Here is a 16,626-nt window from a genome sequence, read left to right as displayed (position 1 = left end):
CTGACTTTCTGAATAGAAAACAAAACTTTCAGACCTTTCTGAACAGTGCAAAAAAAATTATTCTGCAAGCAAACTGAATCCAAAATGGCAGCCAGTGTTTAATAATTCTGCGCAGTTCTGTGTGAAGACAGTGGCATGGATAGTCAATTAGGAAATATGATATTTCCTACATCGGAAGTAGGAAATCTTTGTGTGGCCCACCTGGAAATGAATGAAGCTTAAAGAATTTACTGCTACACACATTATTTTCATCCTCTGCCAGACCTTTGGCAGCTGATAGAAAAGGCAGTATTTGTTCATCAGCATTGATCTGTTTTTATTTAAACCTATACTGTTGCTTAGCCACTTGAACCATGCACATATCCATCACCATTAAAGGCAGGGATTCTGTTGTTTGTTTGTTTTATAAACTGCTATAAAAGGAACATTTATTTGTACCATATAAATAGCTTGCTCCCAGCCTATTGTCTTCCTAGGACTGTGCTAAAACACTGTAGTCCTTCTTGCAGTAAATATGTATGTAGGACAGCTGAAGGCAAACCACTAGGCTGCCAGGAGTGGATAATAGCCCCCAAAGTACTATGTAGTGCATGACCCATCTTGCAATTCCAGCTGTTAAAATAACGGCTGGGACTTTGAGAGCCTTATGAATGCTTACAAACCATTTAAACAAAGATGCTCTTAAATGCACTCAGAAAGCATGAGTACCTGAGGAAGCTTGGAATTACCAAAATAAGTTATCTGTGTTGGCCTAGCAGAACACAAACAAAAATCACATACTCAGGGAAGCAGTGTATTTTAACAAGATCAACTACTTTTCAGGGAAATATGCTAGCTTTTGAGATGCAGAGAACTATTACTGTTGTTTATTTATGGAGGCCTTTAGTGTGCTGGTGTCTATCCTCTGGAACTCCCATTACACATCAGATAGGTGTGGTTTCTCTTGCATTTTCAGGGCCTGTTGTACATCTTCCTTTTTCAACAAACCTTTTTAAAGTGGAGATGTTTACCCAATGTATCTATCTTGGCTCTGAAATGCTTGTATATGTATGTATGTCTTTTTTATTTTATTTCATAAAATTTATATACCACTGTATTTTGGGGGGGGGGGGTGTTTCCTAAAAAACCTCCAAACAGTGGAGAGTTTTTTGGGTTTGGGTTTTCCATATGGAACTGTTCCAATGCTTTTAACTGTGAAGTTGCTTTGAGATATTTTTGAGGAAGTGATTCATAAATGGAATCAAATAAATAAATACAGAGCGCAAAACACTCTATAAAGAACAAGAGAACAGGCCCCTGCTCTGAGGAATATACAATGTAAAATTTGACAGAGCTGAAACAGAGGAAGGTGAGGCAAGGATAAATAGGAGAAACACACACTCTTTCTCTCCATGTTGTCAGTCATAACTCTTACTAGGTCTGCAGGTATTATTATGAAAATGGAAGACAACAAAGAACAAGCAGCTTATGCCCAAGCCGCATACTAGTTTTCCAAGTTACACAAAAACTTGGAACAAAGAAATTATGACTTACCTGCTCTCTTTTGGAAATATAAAAGCCATCCATATGATATGCCTAATTATTTTCAAAGGTTACAGATCTCCCATTTCCGCTTTGATGCAGCTGGTTTATGTGTGTGTGTGTACTGATAGAAATTAAGAGTTTTGTGGGATGCTGTGGTTGAGAGAAGTAGCTCAGTGGCTGTGGGAAGGAATTAATGTGGAGAGATGACAGACTCATCATTCCATGATCCCTTCAAGCATTGAACCTTTTCATGACTGTCATGTCACCCAATTAGGGAACAAAATCTGAGTTCTGCTAGACATCACACGCCTGCATTCTCAGTACACACACACACACACAAAAAAAAAAAAAACCTCAATGGAAGAAATCATTTGATTTCAACTGCTTTGGGTTCCTCTCTACTATTTTTTAAAATAAAGAATATATTGCGGTATTCACAACAACCAAATGATGTTCGAAAGTAAAAGCACAGATGTAATGTATACAACAAAGTATTGAAAAGGAACCTAAAAGAGGGTGAGAATGAGCATGTCTCCACTAACTGATTTTACACAGGTCCTAGACTTTGTGGTTGGTTACAATTCACAAAATTAAAATATGAAAACGATTACTGTATATTGTTCTCTTATCCTGAGTTCCATCAGTAAAAGATCAACACATTTGGATAAGCTACTTAGCTTTGTAGTCTTTAAAAGTAAATATTTGATCAGACTTTGTCATTCTCAACATACTGCTTTCAATTGAGATTCTAGATCCTGCCACCCACAAGGGTGAGTATGGTTTCTTAATGCATGTTTGAAATCCTTCCCCTTGATTAGGTTTTCCTCCCTGCAATGCTCCAGGTGAATGAAGAAGGAAGTGATGAATGCAATCTTGGCATGCACCCACCCACAACACCATTGGGCAGATGTAAATAGACTCGCCATTGCTGGGACTGCCTACATCTGTTTTCAAATGGATACACTGCAGAGTAATGCAGAATTAATCTGTAAACAGCTTTTATTTTCCGAACTAAACAATTTTTAAAGTGCTTTTCAGAGCCAAAGATAGGCAATAGATTTAGACTGTGTGTGCACTATGTAGAAAAAACCAAGTACTCCACTGATTCTAGAATAAAATGCCATGCCATGTCTTCACCTTCCTTTCTTCCAGACAAGCCAATTGATAATTATTCCTTTTGTGTTGGCCCATCTCATCTTTTACCACATGGAGCTAGGCATCACTTGCAAATGCAATTCCATTAGCATCATCTTTTCATTGCATGTGATATGGACTCTGGATAGAATCTAGAATTACACAAGCAGACTTTCACTGGTGCAATAGACTTTGACCTTCCTCTCCTCCCCCTACAGTCACTGCATGCCCCTAGAATCATATTTAGAGGTCCTCTCACATCCAAAGAAAAACCCTGTAGCGCAGAGGTAGGAACTGGTTCTGGTCAACAGGCCAAACTCTGACTTTCCATAGTTTCTGCTGTTCACTTTGACAGGTGGGTGGGGACTGATGGAACTTATTTGGCCTGCAGGCTGGAAGTTCTCCACCACTGCTATAGAATTTCTTTCAATTTTTTTCCTGTCTGGGAGAAAGTGGGAAGGTGGTAACTTTGGGAAGCAATGACAAATTTCTGGTAGGCAAGATGGTCTATAAAATAGCCTAATTTCTCCAATAACACTTCAGAGAAAGAACCAGCAAAATAGGAGTGAATGAAATTCAAATCAGGAGTAAGTATTCTTAATTAAGCTCTCCTTAGGATTGTGAGCTTCAAGGATTTAATTCTTTATTGAAAAACAATAAGAGCGCTTACCCACCATGCTGGATTTTTTTCAAGTTCCTGCAGCTCTAAAAGAAATCTATTATAGATAAAAAGAAGTTTAAACAGCATATATTACCGCTTGCTTTTGTTTATACATGGTGAAGACGAGTATTCAGAGTAGACCACATCTTAGACTTGCACTAATCCTTAAATAATTACAATTCAGCTACTCAACACTGGAAAAAACCTCATGGAATGTGACTTTGTTCTGCTGGCTTGTCTAATCCAATTCAATTACTTCAGTTTCCTTTCCCAGAGGTCTTACACTTGGAAAGTGAGCTTTATGTAAGCCAAGAAAGAGGGGGGGAGGGGGGGAGGAAGAAAGAAAGAAAATGGGGGGGAGGCAGAGGAGAGGGAATGATTTAGTTGCAGTAGAAATGATTCTTCACTTTTTAAAAATAAATAAATCTTAGTCTATTGCCAAACATCAGACCATCAATAAACATGAGAAACAGCTTGTAAATTCACAAAGCCTACAGCAACTCTGTTGTGATAAGGGCAAATTGGTCTGGCCCTGAAAACCCTGGAGATGGGAATAGTTCAGTAGCTTGGACCAATTTGAATGGATGGAAATCACGGACGTCCCTGAAGCTACCAAAAACAACCATACAGCTGGCCACTGTTTGTCATCTGCATGCAGAAGGCAGCTGAAGAGTTAGAAACAAACAACACAAAGTGAACCATTTCTACATCACCTGTAAAGGATTTTCTGCTAGGTGGGGGTGGGAAAGATGATCACTTAATAACTGAAGTTGATTATCACCCTTCTCTCTTCCTACCCCTTATAAAGCTTGCCCAGAACTAAAAGTTTATAATATTGTTTAATAAAGGAAGGAAAATACTACTGAAAACTGACAGATGAACAGAAATGCCGCAAAAGAAATGATAATACAGTGAAAACTATTTAGAGGAAATATACACACAGTCTGTCGTATATTACTGAGTTTGATGATGTGGGAAACAGAAAAAAGTGTGTGGTCTCAGGCTTTTATCCAAAGCAATTCTAAGCCTTTTATTCTTTTAGCACAATAATTTATGCTTGCACTTCCCTTCCATTTCTTCTGTGCATCCTCTAAATCTGCTCTGGGTCCCTCCTAAGCCTCCAGAGCAGATCTGGAGAGGATGCAGAGGAAGGAGGGGAAGTCCCATTGCGTAAAGTGTAAAACCTTTTGCCAATGGAACAAGGGTATCGCACACTGCCCTTAATGAAGCACTTGGATTTTCACTGAAACTATTTTGTTTTTTAAAAAAATTTTTTGGCAGTTCTGCATTTGTCATTATTCCTGACCTTGTGCTGCAACCTTTGCAGAAGATGAGAACGTTCATTTACAATTGTCTCGATCATTTCCACATAACTGAGTGCAATTTTTGCTGTTGAGGGATTAATCACAAAAAAGGGAAGGCATTTCTGACAGGACAGACCAAGAGGACATAACGATCTACGGCAGTAAGAAAAGGCTCCACTGGCATAATATGGCAGTTGCCTTCGCCATGTGTAACCTAACAAGTTGTGCTGTATTTCAAAATGGAAAACGAAGCAAAGACAACATTTGCAATGCATGGAGGGTGGACCTTATGGTGCTGATTGTTCTGCTTCCCTCTGAGCCTTCAGATTCAGAGCAGGAGTGGAAGGCACTTGAGGATGAGGACTCAGAATAAGAAGAGGGGGACTTTGCATCATAGATTGATGGATGCAGCTGGACCATAGGAAGCAGGACCCTAAGGTCTTGCCCTTCCCAGCCTATGGAGCATGAGTGGGGTTTAGGGGTGACAGAACAGGAGAGTGCAGAGGAAGAAGTGCATCTGGTGATGTCTCCTGGGGAGCAGTGTTACATTAAGAGAAGAGAAGACACATCTCACCCAACCTCAAGTCAGGAAAGCCTGCAGGGACTGGCCTTCTCAAACACGTGGAGCAAATGCTTGTGTGTGGCTAACAGCTAAAGCCTATTCAAGCAAAAGTCACTTGCTGGTGCATGGGGCATTTCCAATAAAGGACCTGCCTCCAGTGATGGGTTCAAGTCAAAATGGAGATGAAATGCTTCTTTATGCAAAGCGCAGCTTGGGCAAGCAGAAGTTCCTCCTGCTGGTTTGAAAAAGCCTCTGGCCACTCGGAAAGTTTCTTTTGGCAGAGAAATGAGCATCTTTCACTGCCCTCATAATCATCACCACCACCAAGTAAGCCTTTAAATAGGTTCTATCACATGCATGGTCAGACGCGTCAGGGTGTTGTTGCTTTTGGAACGTACAGTCTAGTCATCACCCACACCACTTCATTGACTGCCACTCCCCGGTATATCTTGGAGCAATTGGGTCAACTGCCAGAGTCAATTCTTTATTCCAGAGATCAATCGGGATGTTGACAGGAAGGCTGGAGGTGACAGCTGAAAACTCCCCAAGAGCTTTTAGGCAATGCATCACAATGGCCATTTAATAAAAGAAAGAAAGCTCAGTGCTGTCATTCATATTTGTAATAAGCACACCTGAAAGAAAGCAAACGTCCAAACTGTATGGGGTTGGGTTTGTTTGTTGTTGTTGTTGTTTGACATTTACTAATACCTCCTAGTCTTCTGCAACCACCCAGCTGTAGCCTTATCCAATCATTATTTTCTCTCCCCGTTACGACTAACATGCAAGAGAGAAGTGGGGGCTTGCTGGTCCCTCCCCCTTCTGCATGTTTCCCTTCATTGTTTTTGAAGGCCCCTTCCCGCTGGTAGCTGAAAGTCTGCACCAAGAAGCCTGTCCTGTCCTAGAAAAACCAGGGCTCTATATTGCATGTTGAGCCTCCCTCAAAAGACTGCTAACATCCTGTGAAATGAGCAAGCGCTTTAAGCTTTGGCATGAAGGGACACACTAAGGGTACACATATTAAAAAAAAAATCTAAACATGAGTTCTCGGAACCATATTGCCTTTCTGGGTGATTTCCTACTATTACATAAACAGGGGAGAGATGTGAAAAAGACGCTCCTCCCTCCCCCTCCCTGCTGAAAGACAGTTTGTTGCAAAAATAAAAGGCTGCTGGACAAAGCAATGGCATCTGCCAGAGGAAACTGCAACAGGTTAATACAGCTTTATTCCTAATCAGCAAATGATCGCTTCAAACAATTAATGGCAACTCTTCCATTCCATCCGTTTTAAGCAGCCAGACTTCCGTGACATACAAAAGGAAACATTGGATCTAACAAGCACCAAGTTCTCGATGCTCAAACTTCAGTACAGACCAGTACAAAAGCAAAACTAGCCACCTGGCATTTGATGCTCTCTGAAACAAGCACAAATAATCGAGAGAGGTGTGCTTCATTTCACATTTCCAAGGATTAATCAGGCTGTAATTAATTAATTAATTAATTAATTGGCCTCTAGGATTCTAGCCTTGGCGTGATTGCATTTGTGTGGCGTGCATTAATTATTTGCACTTCTATCCTGCCCTTCACCAATGCTTTAAACACCACTGTGAGCATCTTTAATTGGACCTGGAAGCCAAGTGACAGTAAATGCAGCTATTTAGAAACAGGATGGAGTTCTTTACAGAACCCCAGCCAGTAAGCTTTCTGCTGTCTTTTGGACCAACTGCAGTTTCTGAACAGTCTTTTAAGGAAAGCTCACATAGATGCCTCTGAGATACTAAATGCAATATTTGTTTCATGTTGCCTTTATGTTTTTCATTAGAAACACTGAGCATTACACCTTGGTCTGTACACCACAGTGAAGAAAACTGTGTTTCTCATCCGTTGTCTACATTTGGCCACAAATGGGATTAGGGTAGGGGGATTGGAGATCCAAATTCACTGATGCCCTGCTCCGACACACCATTTGGGGGATTTCCATTTGCAGTCTTGGAAAAGTCAGATGGAATGATGTTTGTGTCAAGAAGGTGGAAGAGACTGCTCTAGTGTCAGTGATGGGGCACCTAGGACAGCCCACACAAGGAATGTTAACTCAGTCTAAAGCAGGCATAGGCAAACTTGGCCCTCCAGATGTTTTGGGACTACAATTCCCATCATCACTGACCACTGGTCCTGTTAGCTAGGGATGATGGGAGTTGTAGTCCCAAAACATCTGGGGGGGTCGAGATTGCCTATGCCTGGTCTAAAGTAAGTCTCATTGTCTTCAATTGGGGCTTACTCCCACATAGCACATTGGACGGTAGCATACAAGGGCATGTGGGACTGTGCATGGATTAGTGGACTAGTCCTGCCACCCCAGCATTTTTACCTATTCATCCCTCAAGCCTATGGAGTCTGCAAGGCCTACATGGGAAGCAAAACAGGGTAGGAGGGAATTTGCAGCAAGGTGCAACTATGTATAAAATTAAAAACAAGGAGCTAATGCTTGGACTTTTTTGCTTGCACAGTACTGTAAACGTTTTCCCAAGGTTGTGGGGATGGATACTGATACATTGAAATGGGCATCAAGCACTGCATTTTGGATCACAGGGAACTAAATATCTTGTCCATATTTCCAGCTGCTTGCAAATGCCAGTCCCTCGGTAGTGTGGATGCAACTTTGTTAGCAACAGCATCACTCAGCTGGAATCTGAATTAAGAGAGTGCAAATCAAAGACTCTAAGATTACTTACAGTGAGAGCCAGTGTGGTGTAGTGGTTAAGAGCGGTAGTCTCGTATTCTGGGGAACCGGGTTCGCGTCTCCGCTCCTCCACATGCAGCTGCTGGGTTACCTTGGGCCAGTCACACTTCTTTGAAGTCTCTCAGCCCCACTCACCTCACAGAGAGTTTGTTGTGGGGGAGGAAGGGAAAGGAGAATGCTAGCCGCTTTGAGATTCCTTAAAGGGAGTGAAAGGCGGGATATCAAATCCAAACTCTTCTTCTTCTTCTACTTGGGACTTGAACACAGGAGACAATGTTAATTTTTCTGGAAATCTGCTGTTTGGTTTCAGTAGCATGGTTTTGCATCCTGTCTAGTTGTTTACTCAAATATGCTTTGTTGTCTTTGAGTTTCCTCCGCTTATGAGCATGTTCAAGCTGGACAGAAGGGTGGGTTTGGGCTGGAGAATGTCAAACAACAGTTTGATAGCTTGAGTCCAAAATCTCAATAAAACATGTTTTGCTGGCTCTGCTCACATGTGGCAGGGAATGAATCACTGAAAGCATGCCCTTGAGATTTGCACATTTGAAAAAAAGAGAGAGTTATTTTGACTGTCGTGAAGACTTTGAAAGCTGTTGTTGTTGACTAATCAGTCCCTAGGTTCCTTTGCCTTCAGAAAAGAAAGCTGAGTTGTTAGTTGAAGAAGAGAGGGGGTGGTGGTATGCTATAACCTATGGCATATTTTATGTCAAGTGTTAGTTAAAAATATCTGTAGATCTGTTGATTGCTTCAGGGAGTTCACTGTATGCCCAGGTACAGCCTTGTGTTGTTTTCTCTTCTTGTGTTCTAAACTAGATCATGTCCTTGAAGGACCTACATTTGATATGATGAACAAAGGCCTATAAGCAAAAAAAATAAATTAAATAAATTCTGTTTTGTGGTTAAAGGTGAATTATGGTCCTCAGCATGAATCTTAAGTACGGTAAATACTAGGTATAGCTAGCAGCCACATGAATTTACTCAGGCAAAGGATTTGACAGTTTTAGACTATGCCGTACTTAGTGTGATGCAGTTTTAGACCAGAGGACATAGATTTTAATTTAAAATACAACTGGAGAGAATGAAGCAAGCAGTTAAAATATTTGCCTCTCAGATCATGGAATTACAGCACCCTGGAACTACATCTCAGTGTACATCTAATCCAAACCACTGAGCCAAGATGGCATTATGGTTGCATTCTTTCTTGAGCTGATTGGTTCCTGTGATCAGGGCTGATCCGTTAAATATTCTCTGAATGGGAGCTAATGGCTTCAAATGAATGTTAATAACCACCTTTCGAAGGGAACCCTTCAGGTAGTGAGATGAGCAGACAAACAGTGTTGCTACAGATTCAGCTGAGATGCCGAGTCAGAGAGAGCATTTAGGCATTTTTAGCAGGACTGGAAATACAATGGGAGGCTGTGGGGGTTCACAATGTTGCTTTGAAAATTTGATGCAGGGTCATTTCTTGAGAAAGGAGGGATTTCTTAATACTGTGGCAACAGAATTTCTATTAGTAGCTGCTCACTCTAGCCACCATTTTATTTTCCCAGAATGTTGTTCTTGGATGGTGGCAGCTGTCATTTAAAAAAAGGCACTTCCCAGTAGTGGACTCCATTTCACCCCCTTCACCAAAATTCTTGGGAACAAAGAAGCCTGCAGGGTTTATCAAAACAAATTCTGCTTGCTGCTGATCACATCAGAGAAAGATAAGTGATGGATGAATATGATTGATTAACAGCCACAAATGCGGTGGTCAAAACGGAACCCATTGGTGCTGTGCAGAGTTTGTCTGAGGCAACTTTGCTAGAAGAAAGTTATAAACTCAAACAAAAGAAAAGAGCCTGTCCCTGGCAGGGTCCCCCAGCCAACTTAGCCCTCTGAAGCTTGGAGCAAATGTTGCCTTCCTCCTGGTGCCATGTGTCATTCAGTGCTTTTTTTTCTGCTTGAGAACAAATGAAAACTCAACAGAACAGGCTCAATTTTTCATTCATTCCTAAGTAAGCATACACCCCTGTGTGGGGGGCTTATGCCTATGGCTGTAGAGGCAAAACAGACTAAGCAGCCAATATTCCTAAATTTAAGATCTTGCTGTGTTAGTGATGGGCATGGCAAAAGAAAAGGAGGACTGTTTCATCAAGAAGGGAAAAAGAGAATCCTTTTACAGAACTGGCAATTGATTGAAGTTTAATGGTATACTAGGATGAGGACCACTTTTTTGACTGACAATTTGATGTACCATCATCATCATGAAATTTATTACCCACTCTTCACCAACAAGCCACAGAGTGGTCTTTTGTTACTTGTATGCATCTCAGTTTACTTAGCCAATCCAATCTGGAAGGAAAAACCTACAAAATCCTAATGTAGCCATCACCATTAAGCATGCTTGTAGAACTAGTTGACTGAGCTTCCCAAACAAGACTTTCCCCTCTAAGTTAAAATACTTTACCTAATATATTGTTTCCCTCCTGGCTATTTTCTAGAAAAGGAGCAAAAGAACAGAAAAATGAAATCTTAAGTGTGATTTGTACATCCTTTCGATCCACATCACTTTTTGCTAAATGTGTGAATTGTTTCCATTGAAATAGGAAGTGCAATGAATATACTGTTTACGATGGTATGTGGTAATCATTTCAGAATTACAAATCACCATTTGAAGTTATACTCATTGGGTACCAGTTTTTGTGTGACATCTTGCATTAACAATGTCCTTCTCCTGATCCCAATAAACTATTATAAAGGTATCTTCTTCTCTAAAGCATTCACCTTTTTTTTAAAAAAAGCCAAAGGTGTAAAGTAGTGAGTATTCCAGACTAGAAGGAAAGAGGGCAATCTTTTGTACTCCATCCCTACCACATATGAGCAAAACATGAATATCACTACAAGCAAGAAATCAAACACGTAAATTCATATTTGACATGTAAAGTTCCATATCTGCTCAAGTAACAGGTGTATCTACTTTAAATGTGTAGTCCTTGCTGCTGATTTCTTATGAGCCCTTTACCAAAAGGGAGCATCTTAAAAGCAGTATGCTGAATAGAGAAGTGCAAAGGAAAATAACATTTATTTTTATTTTTTGCTGTATCTTAACCTTTGCCCTACAGGGAATAATCTCTAGGATGTCATCTGAAGAAGGCACATTAGTAGTATGCTAATCAGTGTTAAACCTTTCAAGTAGTGGTTGCTGATTGTATCAAAAATGTGCCAAAAGAAACAAACTGTGAATGTAAAATCTATTTGAATTTTCTTTTGAAGATAGAAGAGTTTGTGTGTGTTTTTTTAAAAAAGAAGCAAAACAAACTCCTGGCAGCACTAGGCCTTCCCACCACATAAGATTTACATACTTTATGTACTTCAAAGAGCAAATGAGGATGATGGCCTTATAGTGCCTACATGTCCCTATATTTTATTTATATTGTATCTGTGCAATCAGGAAAAAAGGTATTTCTGTGACCTTCTATCAGTGAGACATCTAACAAGACCATTCAGACCCATTGAAAATTCACAGTTAATTAAAGGTTAAAAGGAACTTGCCAATTAGTATGACAGATAATTGTTCTCCTTTGGTTACCTGATTATGTTTTCAGTTGGATATGCTCAAACGTGTGTTGCCATGCTGCTGTTAAATGTAATCATTAGTGCTCACAAAACCATGCCACTCTTAAAATGCCTAGAAACCAGAGTTACGTGGGGAAAGGAATAATCCTGTGGCATTTAAACTGTGTATAAAAGATGTGAGAGAAACACTTCGTTGTAGATTCATGTGGATAGTTGGACCTGGAATCCAGGACTGCTAGTGCTCAGTCTGGCATCTGTCCAAACAGATTTACTTGCTACTGGGGAAGTATTGTGGCCCTGTGAAATAAATAACTCCCCCCCCCCCGCCCCCCGTTAATGAAGTCTTGGTTAGAGGAGCTAGAATGACTAACAAGACAACTCATTCTTTTTACTAAGACAGATAAGCAAGTTTTTTTCACAAGGAAAGATGGACATCTTCCTTGAATGTTTCTAACACAGCACATTTCTTCCCATTCTGTGTCCTTTAGTCTCTCCTTGCTACTCCCAGAGAGAGGATGACTTAATAAATCAGACTTAGTATTGACTTTTGATCAACAACAATTTGATAATCTTCCTACTGGAGATCTCCCATCTCACTGCTGCTTTCTAGGCCTCAGAGTTTGTTAACTTCCTAGGACCAAACTCCTGGACTTGTCTTCTGCCATTACTGAGCATAGTCCTCTGCTTCTGACTCTGTTCCTACCAGTTCTTGGATTGCATTTCAAGATTTGACCATCTGTCTATTGCACTTTCCCCCCTCTTTTGATACTCCAAATATTGACCCACAGTATATACTACAACTACACCAGGTGCTTCATTGCAATTCAAAATCACACTGAGAGAACTGTGGTTCTGCAGAATGAATCCCAATTCAGTGGAACCAATAATTTATGGGAAATGAAGATGGTACAATATTTGCTTATGCAACCTGCCACTGAATTCTAAAGCTGAGTAGATATCCTTGCACTGATTGTGCCATGTTGCTGCTGAATTAGTCCCAACAGCTTGCAATAATCACCATTCTTGCAGTTTCCTATTTAATTTTTACAATTATGCAAATGTACAAACTCTCTTATGCCATAAGAGCATATGTTTCTGCAGTTCTTATTGGAACAGCAACAATAAAGGACTAAACTGGAAGCTGTGGCTCAAATTTACTCCATGTGAACAAAGATGGTAATTTATTCATTATCTATTCTTTTCCTTGTGCCAAAAATGTGAGTAAATTTACCTGCGATGCAAACACAGCATTGATTATATAACGTGGGCAGATCTGTAAATGATTTAACATTTAAGTGTCATCATTTTTCAGTTTTTCATATTCATGTCTTCATATAACTATTGACAACATTATTTCCTCCCACTATACATTCCCAGAATGAGTCACTTGAAATCTTGAAAAATAAATAAATAGCTTGTTATATACATATAGCCTACTAATACAAAAAATTCAAGGGACCAATTTCTGTCAAGGCTCTGCCAAGAAGACAAATAGGGCCTGACACTACTATGTGCAGTATCATTTAGCATGATGGGGTTGATAACCCCAAGCCGGAATGAAATCTGTTTTACGGCAGAAGGGAAGAAGGATCCAGCTGTCTGAAAACAACCCACTCATATTCATACAGCTACAAAGACAGAAGACATGACAGTTCTGGTGGAAAAGAAAAGAAAATAAAGAATGACTTCTTCCCAACCATGTGAATTACATGAGAGGTATTTTCTAGAGTCAGTGTATATAAACATAAATAAATACCTGTTAAGTTTTGGGTAATGCTTTGGGGGAAACCCATCCAGATGGGCAGGGTATACATCATCATCATTATTATTTTATACGGAGCTTATACTGCAAAAATTATATAAGAATAAGTAACTGTAAAAAACAAAAAGTATATGTGACATTAAGAAAAAACACTTTGAGGATTCAGCTGAAATAATGTATCAGTCCTTCCATTAATCCAACAGTCTAGTTGCTTGAAAGGCAAAGATAAAGAAAGCTCGTGTGTATGGAATGGATTATAGTCTTGATTCTGTGAGTCACTCTGAAAGCATATGTTGATATGTTGTCATATAAATTTAGTAGTAGTAGTGGTAATAGAAGTACATCTTAGGAGCACAGGAAGCTGTCTATACTGAAGCAAACCATTGGTCCATCCTGCTCAGTACTGTTGACAATGATTGGCAGCAGTTCTCCAGCATTTCAGGTAGAGTTATAACCCAGCCTCACTTGGAAATGCAGGAGATTGAATCCGGGAGCAGCAGATATAAACTATAGTGTACGTGCATGGATATTTTGGAAGGTGGTTGAGTTATTATTATTATTTCAACTGCTTTTAGTGTCTTGGGTTTATGGGTTTATTGGTGTTTCTGAAAGCTAATACAAAACTGTGACAGGCAGAAAATAATTGAATTGCACTAAATGTGTTTAAGTAGGGATTAATACCACAATTTCACTTCCCCTTTGCATTATATATTAAATAATCTTACAAAAATGCCACGCTCCTGGTTATACTTTTGTGCAACAGAAAGGCAACCACATACCTTTGCGCATTATTCTTTCCAATCACACACAGAATGGCTTTTCAAGGAACAGAGGGTGATTAAGTGAACGAACAAATTATATGGCTGAGGTTCCCACTGGCCCAATGAATGATGCTCCTCCTGAAATGGACTGATGCTCTTATCTTGATTTAGACTTCTTTGTAGAAGAAGAAGAAAAAAAAACCTGGCTGAAATCCCAAAGGATCATAATAGTCATCTGTGCCTCAAACAAATACTCAGTTTGCCTGTGTTGGCTAATTCTTTAATGGGCAGCCATTATTCTGAGAGTCTTGCGACTGTTTGTGACTGAAGGGACAGGGCAGTTATTTTCATGGGACAATAATCTCTAGCCTGGTGTTTTTGCTATTCTTTTCATTGCTTACTGCACTCTGCTTTTCCCTAAAATATCCAATCTCCTGAAAAGATGAAAACACATCCTCTTGCAGTGCCTGCTCAAATCACATTGCCACAGTAAGTGGCACTTCACAAGGTTTCACTTGAGCTGTGCCAATGCTCTATTGTTCGCCTTTTTCAGCTTCACCTTTGAAGCACAATGAAATTGTTCAGTTTCTCTTTGCTTGGAATGGTGGTAGGGTATAGCACTGATCAAAGAGTGGGCAATCAAATTCACAGTCAGACAAGCACTGCCTTTGGCTGTAAATTGGCATTCTGATGCCAGCCATTGGGACGTGATGAGAAATTGTTTTTCAGTCTTTGCTCACTGCCTTTGCAGAATGCCATAATAATGTAAAAAAACAAAAAAAAAACCCTGAATTCACAAAAGTAGGCTGAGACTTCGATCTTACAATATTTTGGATCAGGGACAGGAGACAAGAGAAAGAGGAGATCACACTGGCTTTGAATCTCACCTGCTTTTTGCTATGCCAAATGTCACTTTTTTTAATTATTAAAACACTTGCTACCAGTGCAAAGGCCTTAAAACGTAATTAACAAAGAATTAAGGAGTAGTGTTGAGATGCAAGCTCCTTTGGAGCGGCTTTGTCAATGGCTGACCGACCTGGCACATCACAGTGTTTCACATAGCAGAACAGTGTCATATCCTTTCATTTTCATATCATCTGCTGCTTGCTATATTGTAGAATAGGGCACTTTGATACAGAAACGAACATATGAAAACTTCAAGTAAAGATATAAGGTTGTATTACCCAAAGGTCAGTGCATTTTAAATTTTAAGCACCAGCTTGTGTATGTACATATATAAATATACTGCTGTATTTTAGCATATATAATGATGTCCTTGGGTTAGAGGTAGCCATTTTACATGTGGCCATACACAGAGAATTCAAAACAATGGAAGCACTGGCAATGGAATATCTGTGTTGTAGTACAGGGTTCATTTGAGATCCTCTACAAACAGTTTCACACATTTCTATTTTAAACATTCAATCTTATGAGTATTGCAATTTTGCATTCTCTTTGTCACATTGTGCAAGCCAAGAAATACCAGAAAATTATGAGTGAGGATGTACCGGTGTGACTAAGTGACTGAGCCACAAATCAGGAGACCTGTGGTTCAGATTTCACCTCTCCCACCAACTCACTAGGTGGTTTTAGGAAAACTGCTCTACGTCAGCCAAATATTTATAAATTAGTGAAGCGTAACTCTATTCAACCCAGATCTAGCTGCTAAAAGCAACCTCTTAAAAGCATACCAAAGGCATGTCACTGTGAAAGTGAGTCAATAAATTAACCACTGGATTAACTACAATTAAGATTCATCTTCTTCCTTGGCACAATTAATGAAGTCCACATTTTTGGATGTTAGCTGCAAGGAAGCTGTTAGTGACATATCTCTAAGCTACTATCTATACTTCATGTCTTGGCATTAAGTACCCCTCAGTTTGTTAGGACATTCATGGTTTGTAATTACCTCAGAGTTCTCATTTAAAAAAAATATTGGTAAAATAATTTGGTGTAACTGTTAGTGTGAGCATTTAAACTGCAAGGTGGGGGACAGGGAGAAAAATCATAATGGCTATTACGGTGTTGAGGGACATTGCAATGATAAATCTGCATGGAGCAACATTAGTTCACAGTTAGTTCATGAAGAGAAGATTAATATAGTATCTATTTAGTCTGCAATCTTAACCTCATTTACCGAAGATTAAGTCTCATTGAATTTAGTGGGACTTACTTCTGAGTAGATATGGTAAGAATTGCAGTCTTTTTTGCCTATCAACCCTCCACATCACTAAATAGACAGAAACATAAGCACATAACTTTAAAAGGTGGTATTCAGTAAGTTTTATTCACAGTAAACCCACTGAAATTAGCCATGTCCATTAATTGTAGTGGATTTACTCTGAGTAAAACTTAGGTGAATGCCACCCAAAATGCTTGATTCTCTGTTGTTGCTGGTATTTACATTTCAAAGTGGATAATGCAAGTATACAGGTTGCTGTCAATCAGCTAAAGACAATTGTGTTTGCTGTTCTGTATGACTAGGTTTATCCAGAATCTGTTGCTTTACAGGTAGGCACTGATGCCTGCCTACTGACACCTCAGGATCGGCAAGGTTTCTGTTTTGCTCTAAACAGAGTAAGAGAGAAAAATTATCTATCCACACACCTTACTTCATAATGGC

This window comes from Podarcis melisellensis, assembly GCF_964234715.1.
Source record: "Podarcis melisellensis genome assembly, chromosome: 2".
Lineage (NCBI taxonomy): Eukaryota > Metazoa > Chordata > Lepidosauria > Squamata > Lacertidae > Podarcis > Podarcis melisellensis.
The sequence above is the reverse complement of the archived record's forward strand: the minus strand, read 5'-3'. Positions refer to the sequence as shown.